We start from the raw sequence: 13,112 nt of genomic DNA, 5'->3' as shown, positions 1-13,112 counted from the left end.
TATGATTGTGCCTCTTGCTTTGCCATATTACTTATCCTACTAGAAGGCTTTAAAAAGCTTAAAACCCTTGCAAGAATAGAGATCTTAAGTATCAGAGAGATAAAAACCAAACAGATCTCTAACTTTGATACACAAAGCCCTCCAGCATCTGGCCCCAGGCTTGTCTCTTCCCCAGCATCTTCCACCAGCTCACCCTCACTGTCTTTACTCCATGCAAAAAGTTTCCCGGAAAACACTGGTTTCTCAGCTTCAAGCCTCCTGCAGTTTACTCCCTCTGCCTCTCTTCACAGCTCAGGGGCCACAGATTCTCTTAATCTGGGCCTCAGGGTCCTGAGTACCTGCTCTGTCTGCACAGCCTGTGGCCCTGTGCACACCTCTGTCAATATCCTTAGCACACTGTATTGGCATGTACATCTATTTCCCTGACTCCGCAACTAGACTATGAGCAATTTAAGGGTTAACTCTGTGTAATACTTACCTTTGTTTCTACAAAGCCAAGCACAATGCCCTGACATGTAGTCAAAATAAAGATAGTTCACATGTATTGAGTGATAACTGTATTGAGTGTTGTTCAAACCACTTAGCATGTTTTTATTCACTCAATTATTCTTCAAAAAACCCATAAAATATACATGTCTTTATCCCCATTTTACAGATGAGAAAACTGGAGCTCATACTAGAAAATAAACCTAAATAGGCTGGTTTCAAAACCTGTACTTTTAATCCACCATACTAATAGATAACTAATGAATTTTTTTCTTGAATGAATGAATGATACTACATCTCAGTGGGAATATCAATATATACCAGGCTTTGTATCAGTCAGGGTTCTCCAGAGAGAATCCTGGAATTCAAGACCAGCCTGGGCAACAAAGCAAGACCTATCACTAGAAAAAAACAATGATAACCTTTTTTTAATTAGCAGACACAGTAGCATACACCTGTAGTCCTAGCTACTCAGGAGGCTGAGGCAGGAGGATTGCTTGAGCCCATGTTTCATACATATGCTTTTGGGTCTGTTCTCTAGAAGAACACTGACTTAGTTTTTTTTTGTTTTTTTTGTTTTTTTTTTTTTGAGACAGAGTCTCACTCTGTCATTCAGGCTAGAGTGCAGTGGCGTGATCTCGGCTCACTGCCATCTTCATCTCCCGGGTTCAAGTGACTCTCCTGTCTCAGCCTCCTAAGTAGCTGGGATTACAGGCGTGATCCACCACACCCAGTTAATTTTTGTATTTTTAGTAGAGACGGAGTTTTCCCATGTTAGTCAGGCTGGTCTCATAATCCGGACCTCAAATGATCCACCCACTTCAGCCTCCCGAAGTACTGGGATTACAGGCGTGAGCCACCGTGCCGGGCCTGACTGATAATATTTTTAGATATATATATCTAGAGAGCGATATTTATCTTAAGGAATTGGCTCTTGCGATTGTTGGGGCTGGCAAGTCGAAAATCTGCAAGGCAGGCCAACAGGCTAGAGTCCCAGGGAAGACTTGATATCACAGTCTTGAGTCTGAAGACAGTCTGGACACAGAATGCCTTCCTCCTCGAGGGTTCTTTTCTCTGAAAGCCTGCAACTGATTGAATGAGGCCCAGCCACATTATAGAAGGTAATCTGCTCAACACAAAGCCTACTGATTTACATGTTAATCACGTCTCTAAAATACATTCACAGCAACATCTAGACTAGTGTTTTACCAAACAACTGGGTATCATAACCTGGTCAAATTGACACATAAAATTAACAGGCTTACCACAGATGGGCAAATCTGGGGCAAATGAGAACTGGTCTATTCCACAGCAATCATCCCTCCCCCGGGCTCAATGGTAATAATTATCTATTCCACCCATTTGAGGTTTATTGTACATTGACTTGCTTTATTGTTTGTTTTTGATTTCCATTTGTCTTGTCTCACCAACTAGACTAAAATCTCTTTCAGGCAAGGAGCATGTCTTCTAATTCTGTAGAATCACAATGGAGATAAGCACACAGCAGGTACTCACAATGTGTTAGATAAAAGAATAAGTTTGAAGAATGATGATAAAAATAAATAAGCTAAGAAAACCCTCTGGATAGATAAATCAATAGTGTTAACCTCACTGCACTAAGTGAACAAGGTTTGATCAACTGCCAGAGATCCCTTCTTTTAAACACAAAAGTAAACATCTTCATCTTCTGCCCCGTCGAGTTTAAGTTTCTACTCCCTAGAACCACTTAAGGCTTTGAACATTGTCAAAGGGATGTTTCTATTTGGAGGATCTGAGAGTGGAAGCCATGTTGGATGGAGGAGAGAACTCTAAGGTGGTTTGAGGCCCAGAAGGTGTCAACAAACTAGGAAGAGTGATGGAGATTGTGGAAAGTAGGGCCTCTAACCGGAGGGTTGATGACTCCCCTGGAATGAGAATATTTTTAGATACGCATGATGAATTAGAACATTTAAGTTCAAGGAATGGCAAACAGGAGCAGTATCCTCCTTGCCAGACCTCCAAGTCCAAGACTCTGCCCAGCTCTTCCTGACCCTCCAGTCACGTTTAGTGGCCCCTCTCCACTGTTTTTTCTGTCCATTTATATTTTATATGTATCACCTTCACACTGTATTATAATTATGTGTTTGTTTGTCTGAATCCCTTACTAGACTATAAATGTCTAGAAAACGAAGACCACCCCGTTCATCTTCATATCTCCTAACACCTTGAACAATGACCGGCATACACTTGGTATTTAACATGTGTTTGTGAAAAGGAGAAGGGTTGGAAGTAAGAGCAGAACAGGGACCCAAGCAGCAAGAGAACCAACTCAGGGAAACAGTGGAGTGACACAGAGGGCACTGGACACGTGGAATCTGATTTTGATTCTCCTTTCAGAATGAAAGTGAACAGGGAACTTGAACTTCCTGGACCTCAGTTTTATTGCCTAGAAGATAAAGCTTTTATAGTGTTAGAATTGTATGAGCATCCAAGAAGGGAAATACATAGCTTAGGAGTTAGGTGTTTAAAAAAAATGCATGTACAAAAAATAAAGCTAAATCCAAGGCATAGATCTGATTACTTCAAAGGAAAGAAAGAGGGAAAGGAAGGAAGTCACAGCAATGTTAATTCAAACTGTCATTAACTAAAATTTGGATTGGGTGCAGTGGCTCACACTTGTAATACCGGCACTTTGGGAAGCTGAGTTGGTTGGATCACTTGAGGTCAGGAGTTTGAGATCACCCTGGCCAACATGGTGAAATCCCATCTCTACTAAAAATACAAAGTTAGCCAGGCGTGGCAGTTTGGCACCTATAATCCCAGCTACTCTGGAGGCTGAGGCATGAGAATCACTGGAACCCAGAAGGCGGAGGTTGCAGTGAGCCAAGATGGTGCCACTGCAACACTGTGAGACTCGTCTGAAAGAAGGAAAGGAAAGGAAAGAAAGAAAGAAAGAAAGAAAGAAAGAAAGAAAGAAAGAAAGAAAGAAAGAAAGAAAGAGAAAGAAAGAGGTAAGGAGGGAGGGAGAGGAAGGGAGACAGAGAGAGTGAGAGAGAAAGAAAGAAAGAAAAAGAAAGAGAGAGAGAAAGAAAGAAAGAAAGAAAGAAAGAAGGAAATGGATTTGGTTAGAAAGAATATATGGTGTGATTTGTTCTTAATAATTTCCTGAGTTAATTAATTCTAACTTAATTTTGAGTATGTAAAGGCAAAATAATATAGCTATGTTTATAATACTGAACATAACAAATTAGAAAATTTGAAGACCCAGAGATTACAACCATGAAAATACATAAGTAACCATACTTTATTTTATGTATGTATATATGTATGTATGTATGTATGTATGTGTGTATGTATTTACTGCTAGAGATCAGGTCTTGCTTTGTTACCCAGGCTAGGCTGGAGTGCACTGGCACCACTATAGCTCACTGCAGCTTCAAACCCATGGGCTCAAGCAATCCTCCTGCTTCAGCTTCCCAAGTAGCTAGAACTACAGAAGCATGCTACATGCCTAGCTTTTTTTTTTTTTTTTTTTTTTTTTTTGGTAGCGATAGGGTCTTCCTGTGTTGCCCAGACTGGTCTCAAACTCCTGGATTCTGGCAATCCTACTGCTTTGGCCTCCCAAAGTGCTGGTATTACAGGCATGAGCCACCAAGCCCAACCAGTAACCAAGCCACATTTTAAAGAAAAATAAAGTCAAAGCTATTTGAAGTATTCCAGAGTATTTTTTCAAATGTATGGCAGGGGGAATGTTCTAAATTATATTTTAAAGCTAGCATAACAGTGATAACAAAGCTAAACAAAGATGTCATGACAAAACTTTACACCAATCTCACTTTCAGTATCAATTCAAAAACTTAAATACAATAAATACAATAGCGAACAAAATCAGGCAGCTCATAAAAGAATAATAGGCCATGACTAAATGGGGTTTATTGCAGAAATGCAAGGCTATTTTTCTATTAGGAAATGTAATATATAATTTACCATGTCTGGCAATGAAAAGAGAAAACAGTCATATGATTATCTCCATGACTGCTGAAAAGAGAGATGATATTTAATAAAATTGCAGTGTTTATTCTAAATAAAAGCTGTTACTAAATAGTTTCTTTTATTTTTTATGTATTTATTTATTTTTGAGACAGGGTCTCCCTCTGTCACCCAGGGTGGAGTGCAGTGGCACGATCTCTGCTCACTGCAACCTCCACCTCCTGGGTTCAAGGGATTCTCATGACTCAGCCTCCCACGTAGCTGGGACTACAGGTGCGCACCACCATGCATGGCTAACTTTTGTTTAGTAGAGATGAGGTTTCACCATATTGGCCAGTCTGGTTTCAAATTCCTGGCCTCATGTGATCCACCTGTCTTGCCTTCCCAAAGTGCTGGAATTATAGGTGTGAGCCACCGCACCAGGCCAAAAATAGTTTCTTTAATTCAATTAAACAAAAATTTATTAAACATTTACTGTATGCCAGGGAGAGTTCTAGGCACTTGGGCTATGGCAGTGAATAAAACAGACAAATATCCCTGTCCTCTTGAGGCTTATATTTTAGTGCTGGACACACACAATAAACAATGTGTCATGATTAAGTAAATTGTAAGAAGACAATAAGCCATATGGAAAATAAAGTAGAATGGATAGGAAAATGAGGAGAGCTCAGAGTGGGAGGCAAGAGTCATTTTAAATTGAGTGGTCAGGCCGGGCACAGTGGCTCACACCTGTAATCCCGGCACTTTGGGAGGCCGAGGCTGGTGGATCACCTGAGGCCGGGAGTTCGAGGTCAGCCTAACCAACATGGCAAAACCCCATCTCTACTAAAAATATCAAAAAAATTAACTGGGCATGGTGGCAGGCACCTGTAATCCCAGCTACTCAGGAGGCTGATGCATGAGAATTGCTTGAACCCGGGAGGTGGAGGTTGCAGTGAGCCGAGATCATGCCGTTGCACTCCAGCCTGGGCGACAAGAGCAAAACTCCATCTAAAAAATAAAATAAAATAAAATAAAAAATAAAAATAAATTGGGTGGTCAGGGTAGGCTCAATGAGAAGGTGGCATTCAGCAGATAGTTGAAAGAGATGAGGGAATGAGCCAGACAGATTTCTGGGGGAAGAGTTTTTCTGAGCAGAAAGAACATGCCAATTAAGTTGAAGAAACAGTAAGGAGGTCAGTGTGGCTGGAGTTTATTTCAGTATAAGGAGTGAGGTTGGGTGTAATGTTTGAAGTTATGACAATGACATGTTCACAGAACTACATCAAAAGACAGAAAGGACAGCATCTTGTACCATGTTTCTTCTTATCAGGGAGGAAAGTATGTCCTGAAACTCTATAGCAGACTTCATTAAACTGTCAATTCTCCCTTAAATTCATCTATACATTTGATGCAATCTCATGTATTAAAACCAACAGAAATTTTTTAATGCGTAAGCTGATTTCTCAAGTTTATATAGCAGAGAAAAAAGAAAAAATAAAGACAAAAACTCCAAAATTGAAGGATAAATAAGGGAAATACAACTTATCTGCTAGTAAAATAACTGGACAGTCATCTGAAAGAAAATAAAGTTGAATCCCTACCTCACATCTTAAACTAAAATAAATTCCAGATTGGCCAAAGAGGGAAGAGACTTTACAGAAAACATTGAATAGAAGACTAACTTTTCACTGTAAACTTTCTGTCATTTAAATTGCATAGTGCATGCATTATGTATTTAAAAATCATTGTATTTAAAACATACTCAGATTCTTACATAGGCAATATAGTGTACTAGAAAGTCACAGACCTGAGAATCTAGTGGTGTTTTCTAGTCCTAAATTTGCACTAATAAAATTACAACCTTGGACAATTCATCTTCTTTTCATCTCTAAAGTGTATTAGGTCAGATGAATTCCTGTGTCTTTGAGCTCTAAAACTCTCTAACACTTTAAATTTAAGCTTATAAACTGACTTATGAGTACTTTTTCTACTGTAACTCGTTTTAATGGTTTTCCTAGTAAACAACAGATGCTTTATTATAAAATTTAGCTTCAAACATTATTCAGTGCCCACTCCAGTCACACCATTACCACTGAATGAAGACAGCATGCAAAGTGCATTTTAGGGCTCAGCCAGGAGTTTCTGGGCTGTCAATGGTGGAGGTAGCTGGTCCTCTCTTATACTATACAAATAGATAAAGAAAGAATTGCCTCATGGGATTGAATACCTTGGGTGGTAAGGCCTGTGACTCACACCAGAGATTTCCAAAGGGATTCTACTGTCTGTAGCCAATCAGCTGTCCATGATTCAGAGGCGCATTGTCTGGTTTGAGGCTTATTTGGATCTTTGACTTTTTTCTGTGCCCCACCTTTTGGCTATCCTACAAAATACCTCCACCAAAAAAGGAAAAGAATAAAAACATAAATCAATCGACTACTTGTTAACAACTTTACCAAAATAATAGCAATTGTTAGCTACTATAGCCAACAGGCAAATAATTTTATGTATTTTAAGAAACTTAAAAACTGAAAAGCATCTTAGCTATCGTCTAGTCTAAACCACACATTTTACAGATGAGAAAAGTGAGGCTTAGTGAGGTGAAAATGACTTGCTTAAGATACACAGCCAGTTCCTGGAAAATCCAACCCCAAAAAATTCATGTGTTCTAGCACCTGGTCTGAAGCTGTTTCCACCTGTCATCTTTCATACTTAAATTATTTTCAAAACTGTGCTGATACGCTTGTGTCCAAATATCATCAGCCTAATAAAAGTATGTATTTTTTTCCCAATATTGGTTTGGCTTCATCTGCTGTATCTGTACTCTGATATTCTTTAGACCTATGACCTTGGGAGTAGAGCTTCTAAGCAGAAAACTGAGGGAGGAGACTGAAATCTAAGAAAATCTAAATGCCAGTTTAGAACTGCCCTGGAGGACATATTTCTTACCCAGCCCTCCCTGCCACCTTCAGTTTCCAGTCACTTCCCCAGGAACACTTGTCATCAGACACTTTTTTTTTTTTTTTGTGGTAACCTTCTGTCCCTCCCTTTCCACTCCTATCTGCAGCCAAAATGATTCTTAGAGTTTATCTCAGATACATGCCCAACTTAATTCTACCCAGGAAAGAGCTGTTAGCAAATTTCCTTGGGGATTTGTATTTCCCATTAATTTAAGTAGGTCATTGCACTAAAGGAAGTACAAAGATGGAATGAATGAGAATAAGCTGCTGGATGGGGCTTGTGTGAGATCTGTGAAAATGGAGGGAAGATGGGCAGAGTGGCAGGGTGAGGCCAGCGAGGGAAGTCCCCTTGGGAGCTTTCAGATGACTCAGACCTCACAGCCTTACTAGTCAGAGAGGCTGACAGAGTCAGACAGAGTCAATGTTTAAGGGTCCCTAATCCTAGCAATGTGGAGTCACTGTCCTGCCTGTGTCTATACATATTTCTTCAAGGAGAGCTGCGAAGAGCACAAGAGACAAGCTATATAGGAGGATGCCATTTTGCAAGTTGAGAAGAGGTGCTTGGGGCTGAAAAGGTGGAGGTGGATGACCTGCAATGCAGAGGTCGTATTAACATAGTTCACCTGCTTCCAACAAAAAACAAATGATCGCTTTCTCACCAAGCTGCCCAATCTCCCTTTGAAAAGTCCATTCTGGTAAGTAGAGACCTACAGTCCACAAAATAAACATCCCCGGTTGGATGCAGGGTCTTGGGTAAGACACTTTGTGGGGTTAGGCTGAGTAACACCAGAGTAAAATGATAAGGATTACCTTTCAGGGAGAAGGAGGGAGGAGTCACCAAGGGGAAGAAACACTGTGGGAAAGTGAACATTGCTGACAGGCACAACCCTGGCATATTCTTACATGAGTGCCCTGAGACTCTCTGACATAGATGGCCCTAACCTTCTCTCAAAACCTCCTAGAAGTCTACTTCCTGCCAAGTGCAGCAAAGCCTACCCCACCACCCCCAGCACAGACCCCACCTCATCACAGGATATGGTCCGGTTTGCCATTGCTTAGCCACGGCAACTCTACCTACCAGGCTATAGGTATTTTACCTGTGAAGAGATAGAAATAAGTTGTCTCATTAAACGGGGGTTTGACACTGTTGCCACTAAAATTTTGACTCTTAAGATATATAGTGACACAGGCTACAGATCTATTGATAAGGCAAGTTCACTCCCTAAGACTCCTCTGCTCTGTGGTACACACACATCCAGGCATTCACTCATGTATTAAATAATTGTGCAGTGTTTATTAACCAACAGGCAGTATAAGCAGGAATATACAAGGGTGAGAAAACTGTCCTCTTGAACCTCATACTGCAGTCAGGAGAAGCACTGTCCCAGAGAAATAACAATATGAGTCATACATGTAATTTTTTTTCTTTTTTTGAGATGGTGTCTTGCTCTCTTGCCCAGGCTAGAGTGCAGTGCCATGATCTTGGCTCACTGCGACCTCCACCTCCCAGGTCTGCAACCTCCACCTCCCGGGTTCAAGCGATTCTCATGCCTCAGCCTCCCAAGTAGCTGGGATTACAAGCACATACCACCACGACTGGCTAATTTTTTGTATAGTAGAGACAGGGTTTCACCATGTTGGCCAGGCTGGTCTCAAACTCCTGACCTCAGGTCATCCACCCACCTTGGTCTCCCAAAGTGCTGGGATTACAGGCATGGGCCACCACACCTTGCCCATAATGTTAAATTTTCTGGTAGCCAAGTTAATCTTATTTTATTTTTTATTTATTTATTTTTGAGACAGAGTGTTGCTATGTCGCCCAGGCTGGAGGGCAGTGGCATGATCTCAGTTCACTTCAACCTCCACCTCCCAGGTTCAAGCGATTCTCAAGCCTCAGCCTCCTGAGTAGCTGGCATTATAGGCGCCCACCACTACACCTGACTAATTTTTGTATTTTTAGGAGAGATGGGTTTTCACCATGTTAGCCAGGCTGGTGTCAAACTCCCGGCCTCATGTGATCCACCCTCCTCAGCCTGCCAAAGTGCTAGGATTATAGGCATGAGCCACTGCACCCAGCTGAGTAGCCATGTTTTAAAAGGGTAGAAAGAAACAAGTGAAATTGATCCTAACAATATATTTTAGTTAATACAATAGACCCATATTATTGTTGTGTCAACATGTAATCAATATTTCAAAGTTATTAATGAGACAGGCATTCTTTTTTGTACTGAGTCTTTGAAATTCAGGTTATATTTAATATTTTTACTTACAGCCTATGACAGTTACTAGTAGGTGTCAACTTGACCGGATTGAAGGATGGCTGGATGGCTGGGGAAGCATTATTCCTGGGCGTGTCTGTAGGGGTGTTGCCAGAGGAGATCGACATTTGAATCCATGGACTGGGAGAGGAAGACCCATCCTCAATGTAGGCGGGCATCATCCAATCGGCTGTCAGCGCATCTGGAACAAAGCAGGGCCAAGTAGCAGCACTCAACCGTCAAAGCAAAGGTGGGCATAGTTAGTAATGGTCAGCAGAGGCAAAGCAGCAATCGGAATAGTCTGACACCTGTAGAGCTCTAGGATTGGCTAATTAGTCATGGTGTTCCTAGAAGCGAAATCAACAGGAAGCCTACTGCCTTCCTACTTGATCTACATAAGCAGAAAACTTCCAGGTCAAGTGAGCAAAAGTCTAATTTGAATTATAAAAACAGAGAATCATGGCCCTTCAATCAATTTCCAGACTGGAGCCAGTTTACAGACCCAAAACCCCTTGAATGAAGGGGAGGCTGGGTCCTCTTGAGGAAGGATCCCCACTACATTACTGAAATTTCATACTGTTAATCATTCTCTCAAACTTCCTCAAGGATATCTCTGGCCTTTTAGCAGGGTAACTATGCAAGGAGGAAAGGAAATTAGTCAGAACTTTTGGAGACTACTGGACACTGCCTCTGAGCTGACACTGATTTCAGGGGACCCAAAATATCATTGTGGCCCTCGAGATGGAGTAGGAGCTTATAGATGTCAGGTAATTAATGGAGTTTTATCTCAGGTCTGACTTACAGTGGGTCCAATGGGCCCCTGGACCCATCCTGTGGTCATTTCTCCAGTGCCAGAATGCATAATCAGAATAGACATACTTAACAGCTGTCAGGGACCCCACATTGGTTTCCTGGCCTGTGGGGTGAGGACTACAACAGTGGGAAAGGCCAAATGGAAGCCATTAGAACTGCCTATATCTATAAAAACAGTAAATAAGAAACAATATTGCATCCCTAGAGAAATTGCAGAGATTACTGCCACCATCCAGGACTTGAAAGATACAGGGGTGGTGATTCCCACCACATCTCCATTCAGCTTTCCTATTTGGCCTGTGCAGAAGACATATTGGAGAATGATGGTAGATTATCATTAGCTTAACCAAGTGGTAACTCCAGCTGTTGTACTAGATGTGGTTTCATTGCTTGAGCAAATTAAAACATCTCCTGTTATCTGGTATGCAGCTATTGATCTGGCAAATGCCTTTATCTCCATCCCAGTCCATAAGCCCCACCCAGCAGCAATTCGCCTTCATCTGGCAAGGCCAGCAATACACCTTCACTGTCCTACCTCAGGGATATCTCAACTCTCCAGCTTTGTGTCATAATCTTGTTTGCAAGGATCTTGATCACTTTTCCCTTCCACAAGATATCACACTGGTCCATTACATTGAAGACATTAGGCTCATTGGACCCAGTGAGTGAGAAGTAGCAAGTACTCTGAACTTACTGTGAGACATTTGCATGTCTGGGGATGAGAAATAAACCTGACTAAAATTCAGGGGCCTTCTACCTCAACGTTTCTAGGGATCCAATGGTGTGGGCCCCGTCGAGATATTCCATCTAACTGAAGGATAAGTTGTTGCATCTGGCCCTTCCTACAACCAAGAAAGAGCCTGATATTGTTTGCCCGTGTCCCCACCCAAATCTCGCCTTGAATTGTAATAATCCCCATGAGTCAATGGCGGGGCCAGACATAGATAATTGAATCGTGCAGGTCCAGCTTCTCCCGGACTGTTCTTGTGGTAGTGAATAAGTCTCATGAGATCTGATGATTTTCGAAATGGGAGTTCCGCTGCATATATTCTCTTGTCTGCCATCCTGTAAGACATGACTTTGCTCCTCACTTGCCTTCCACCATGATTGTGAGGCCTCCTTAGCCATGTGGAACTGTGAGTCAATTAAACCTCTTTCCTTTATAAATTACCCAGCCTTGGGTATGCCTTCATTAGCAGCAAGAGAACAGACTAACACCTAGTGAGCCTATTTGGATTTCCAAGGCAACACATTCCTCATTCGGGTATGTTACTTTGGCCCATTTATTGAGTGACCTGGAAGGCTGCTAATTTTGAGTGGGACCCAGGACAGCATAAGACTCTGCAACAAGTCCAGGCTGCTGTGAAAGCTGCTCTGCCACTTAGGCCATGTGATCCAGCAGATCCAGCGGTACCTGAGGTGTCACTGGCTCCACATAGAGATGCTGTCTGGAGCCTTTCGCAGGCCCTCCTAGGTGAATTACAGCAGAGGCCTCTAGGATTTTGAAGCATGGCCTTACCATCTTTTGCAGGTAACTAGTCTCCTTTTGAAAGATAGCTTTTGGCCTGCTACTGGGCCTTGGTGAGAACTGAACATTTGATTATGAGTCACCAAGTTATCAGGCAATCTGAGCTGCCTGTCATGACCTGGGTGCTTTCTGATCCATTTAGCCATGAAGTTGGGCCTGCACAGCAGCATTCCATCACCAAATGGAAGTGGAATATATGTCAATGGGCTCAAGCAGATCCTGATGGCACAAGTAACTTACATGAAGAAGTGGCCCAAATGCCACAGTCCTCCCTCCTGCTACCCAGCCTTCTCTCTCCCAAGCTGTACCTATGGCTTCATGGGGAGGTCCCCATGATCAGTTGGCAGAGGAAGAGAAGAGAAGATGGTTTACAGATGGTTCTGCGTGATACCACCTGAAAGTGGACAGCTGCAGCACTATAGCCCCTTTCTGGAACATCCCTGAAAGACAGTGATGAAGGGACATCTTCCCAGTGGGCAGAACTTCTAACAATACACCTGGTTGTGCACTTTGCATGGAAGGAGAAATGGCCAAATGTGCATTTACATAATGATTAATGCGCTGTAGCCAATGGTTTTGCTGGATTGTCAGGGACTTGGAAGGATCATGATTAGAAAACTGATGACGAATGTGGGGAAGAGGTATGTTAATGGACCTTTCTGAGTGATCAAAAACTAAGGATATTTGTGTCATACATAAATGTTCACTAAAAGGTGCCCTCAGCAGAGGAAGATTTTAATAATCAAGTGGATAGGATGACCCATTCTGTGGACACCACTCAGCCTCTTTCCCCAGCCATCCCTGTTATCGCCCAATAGGCTTATAAACAAAGTGGCCACAGTGGCAGTGACTGACATTGGCTCAGTATGGGCTCAGCACATGAACTTACACTCACCAAGGCTGACGGGGCTACGGCCACTGCTGAGTGCCCAATCATCAGCAGCAGAGACCAACACTGAGCCCTCGATATGGCACCATTCCATAGGGTGATCATCCAGCTCCCTGGTGGCAGGTTGATTATACTGGACCACTTCCATCATGGAAGGGGCAGTGGTTTCTCCTTATTGGAATAGATTCTTACTTCTGATATGGATTTGCCTTTCCTGCACACAATGCTTC

At 42.2% G+C, this 13,112-nt stretch overlaps 1 long non-coding RNA gene across 1 annotated transcript in view; it reads right to left on the bottom strand.

The window, feature by feature from the left end:
- LOC110741806 overlaps positions 1 to 13,112 on the bottom strand; it is an 84,296-nt gene that overhangs the window by 60,723 nt on the left and 10,461 nt on the right. The window contains exon 2 of the long non-coding RNA XR_002518707.2: positions 9,665 to 9,854. This is a non-coding gene — a long non-coding RNA (uncharacterized LOC110741806). The remainder of the gene's footprint in view (positions 1 to 9,664; positions 9,855 to 13,112) is intronic.

This window comes from Papio anubis, chromosome 19 (assembly GCF_008728515.1).
Source record: "Papio anubis isolate 15944 chromosome 19, Panubis1.0, whole genome shotgun sequence".
Classification (NCBI taxonomy): Eukaryota; Metazoa; Chordata; class Mammalia; order Primates; family Cercopithecidae; genus Papio; species Papio anubis.
The sequence above is the reverse complement of the archived record's forward strand: the minus strand, read 5'-3'. Positions and strand labels throughout refer to the sequence as shown.